Consider the following 4,305-nt stretch of genomic DNA (forward strand, 5'->3'; position numbering starts at 1 on the left):
ACTTTCTCGTGTGACTATTAGTATGACTATCAGTCCTTGCACCTGAAGTCACCATGGTTCCCTACATAAGGAGTTGCATACTTTGGCTTCGTCAAACGTCACCCATAACTGGGTGGACCATAAAGGTGATTACTGGGTATGTAACAAATTATGCGGAGGGATGTGAGTGATGCAGATGAGATCTATCCCTCCTATATGACGGGAGTGACATCATTATTCTTGATAGAGTGAGACCACTAAGTGCATGGTCATGCCCAAATGAGTCAATATAAGATATTGAGCTCATTTGATTAGAGTAAGTCTACTTGGAGTTCAAGATTTAGATTGATTAGAGGATGACACGGTCTATGCCTTACATTGATCAATCTAGATGTCAAGGATAGAAGGACATTATCATATATTGTGAAGGGTCACAATTAGTAGTCACAAGGTGATGTTGGATCTCAACATTCTTGTAACTTGGGTAGTAATGATGTGTTGCTAGATACCGCTCATTACTTATACTTCTAAATGGGTTTAGGAGCATTGCCAACGTTACAAGAACCTATAGGGTCACACACAAAGGGCAATTAGATGGAGAATATGTTCATATGATGAACCAAGAGGATTAGGTTCATGTGATGAACCAAGAGGATTAGGTTCATGTGATGAACCAAATTGGATTAAGAGTAATCCAAATTAAACTAATTGAGTTGGACTCAATTTGATTCATGTGTCCAATGAGTCTAATTTAGATTATGACTCATTGAATCAATTTAATTTAATTAATAGAGATTCATTAAATCAAATTGACTTGAATCTATGATTGGATTTGATCAATCATGGGAGATAAATGTGTCAAGTTTGACTTGACTTGAGAGGGAAGGTGAAGGGTCAAGTTTGACTTGACCAAATGCCACTTCATTGGTCAAGTTTGACTTGACCAAAACCACTTGGCATGGGCCGGCCAATCATGGTGTTCCACATCATCAAGGTGTGCCACCTAATGAGGGAGATCAAGAGCCTTGACTCTTGATATTCCATGGAGGTTTATAACCTTCCAATAAGTGGCCGGCCACTTTAATTGAGGAATCAAGAGCATTGTGTGCTCATTCATTCCTTCTTCTTCCTCCTCTCTTCTCTTCTCTCCCTCTCATCCTCCTTGGCCGAAACATCCAAGAGTGCTAGCACACTCTAGGTGTTTTTCTTCCATCTCTTGTCCCGTGTGGATACTTCTAGAGGTGTGTACACTTGAAAACACTTGAGATCCGAAGAACCTTGGATGAGCGGGATTTGTGAAGGGTTTCACTTCAAAGGTATATCCCTTATCATGTAGATCTAAGGTAGATCTAGGATAACAAACATGTACATGAATTTATTTTAATCTTCGCATGAATCCGGTGGCAAGACTTCGGTTTTCACAACGCAAAAAGTGATTTTTCCGGCCCCAACGCAAAAAGCGGTTTTTACGGCCCGAAAGTCCCAACTGTTAGGTTTTTCGGGCCACGAAAACCGCTTTTCGCGTCGCGGAAACCCCGAATCACCCAAAGCCGTAGGATCCGTGCAAAGAAAAATTTTGAAAAACATGAGTACGAGTTATAAACTACGATCTACAGTAGATCTACAAAGGAAAACACTTTATACCTTTGATGCGTGCCATTTCGCGTTCCAGCTCGTCCAACGGTACGCCGGATCTCGAGAGTGTCAACGTAGACACTCCTCTAATGATATCCACACGAACAAGGAGTGTCTCTCACACTCAAAGGATGGAGAAGAGAGCCCCAAGTGTGCTAGCACTTTCTAGAGCTCTCGAATGGGATTGGAAAGGAAGAAAAGAAGAAGATACAAAAGAAATCTTATACACTCACTAGTAGTATCCTTCCTTTGTGACCTTCACTCTTCCTTTGCTCTTGGAATTCACTCAACCACCTTCTCCACACCATGGAAGTCACGGAAAAATAGCAAGAGAAGAGAAGGAAGAAGCAAGGAAGAAGATAATCAAATTACCACACATCAATACACACTAAATGAAAACCATTTACTCTTTAGTGTGGCCGGCCACACACATAACTCCCTCATTTAATGTGGCCGGCCACATTAAATGGAATGGGAAGTGTTGTAACCTCCATGAGGTGGCATGTGATGTGGCAAGGATGAGTCATCCTTATGATGTGGCAACACATCAAGTCAAACTTGATGTTTCAACTTCTACTTGGTCAAGTCAAACTTGACCAATTGTCTTCCTTGTTGAGTTAAATCCAACCTTTGATTCAAGTCAATTTCAATTTAATGAATCTCAATTCATTAATATAAATTAACTCAATGAATCAAATTTAAATTAGACTCATTCAACAATTGAATCTAATTGAGTCTAACTCAATAAGTCTAATTTGAATCCAATCTTTGGTGCATCATATGAACCTAATCCAATTGGTTCATCATATGAACCTAATCTCCATCCACTTTTTCTTTGTGTGTGACCCAATAGGTTCTTGTAACGTTGGCAATGTTTCTAAACTCCTTTAGAAACATAAGCAATGAGCGGCATCTAGCAATACATCATTGCTAACCAAGTTACAAGAAATGTCGAGATCCAACATCACCTTGTGACTACTAATTGTGACTCCTCACAATATATGACAAGTGTCATTCTATCCTAGACATCTAGATTGATCAATGTGAGGCATAGACCGTGTCATCCTCTGACCAATCTAAATCTTGAACTCCAAATAGACTCACTCAATCAAATGAGCTCAATATCTCATATTGACTCATTTGGATATGGCCATACACTTCGTGGTCTTACTCTATCAAGAATATCGATGTCACTCCCGTCATATAGGAGGGATAGATCCCATCAACATCACTCACATCCCTCTGCATAATTCGTTACATACCCAGTAATCGCCTTTATAGTCCACCCAGTTACGGGTGACGTTTGACGAAACTCCTTATGTAGGGATCCATGGTGACTTCAGGTCTAAGGACTAATAGTCATACTAATAGCCACATGAGAAAGTATATGACACTCATATAATGATCCATAATACTTTCTCATGGCGGGTCATTCAGTATACATTCTCTAATGCATACCCATGTGTCAGCTTGATATCTCTATATCCATTACTTGTGAGATCAAGTCATCGAGCTTACCTACATGCTAGTCTTATTGTATTAACATTGTCCCTGAATGTTAATACTCGACTAGGAATGAATTAGAGTAGTGTTCCCTATATCATCTCACTATCGATTCAACCAATCGATTGACATAGGTAAGAACCTTCTACTCAAGGACGTTACTATACTTATTTTATCTGGCACTAATACAAATAAGCATAATAACCAAAAACCAAATGCCTTAATATATATACAAGAATATGATATACATGAGTCCATACAATCATCAAATGATTGGCTCTAGGGCTCTAACTAACAATCTCCCACTAGCACTAGTGCCAATCAGTATAGGCTCTAAGGCCTAATGACCTAGTGTGACCATCATGCTTCCTCTGTGCCAAAGCCTTGGTCAAGGGATCTGCGATGTTAACCTCTGTAGGTACTCTAAAAATCTTTACATCTCCTCTATTGATAATCTCTCGAATGAGATGGAAGCGCCGTAGTATGTGCTTGGTCCGCTGCTCCATTGTTGTCACAATAGAGCTCAACTAGGTCAGCGATGCTAGGAACCACCCCAAGTTCAGTGATGAACTTGCGGATCCAAACTGCCTCCTTTGCTGCCTCTGATGCAGCAATATACTCAGCCTCTCTTGTAGAATCAGCTACTGTGTCCTGCTTCGAACTCTTCCAGCTCACAGCACCACCATTTAAGCAAAACACGAACCCTGACTGCGATCGGTAATCATCCTGATCGGTCTGGAAGCTAGCATCACTGTAACCCTTTACAGTTAGCTCATCATTGCCTCCATATATCAAGAAATATTCTTTAGTCCTTCGTAAGTACTTAAGAATATTCTTGACCGCTATCCAGTGACTTTCACCTGGATCTGACTGGTATCTGCTCGTCATGCTCAAAGCATACGAGACATCAGGTCGAGTACATAGCATGGCGTACATGATCGATCCTATGGCTGAGGCATAAGGGATCTGATCCATGCGGTCTCTCTCCTCTCTAGAAGAGGGACCTTGAGTCTTCGAAAGACTCACGCCATGTGACATCGGCAGAAATCCCTTCTTGGAGTTCTGCATGGCAAACCGAAGGAGTACATTATCAATGTATGTACTCTGACTTAGGCCAAGCAATCTCTTAGATCTATCTCTATAGATCTGAATCCCTAGAATGCGGGATGCCTCACCTAAGTCCATCAT

The sequence above is a fragment of the Zingiber officinale genome, chromosome 5A (assembly GCF_018446385.1).
Source record: "Zingiber officinale cultivar Zhangliang chromosome 5A, Zo_v1.1, whole genome shotgun sequence".
In the NCBI taxonomy this organism is placed as follows: domain Eukaryota; kingdom Viridiplantae; phylum Streptophyta; class Magnoliopsida; order Zingiberales; family Zingiberaceae; genus Zingiber; species Zingiber officinale.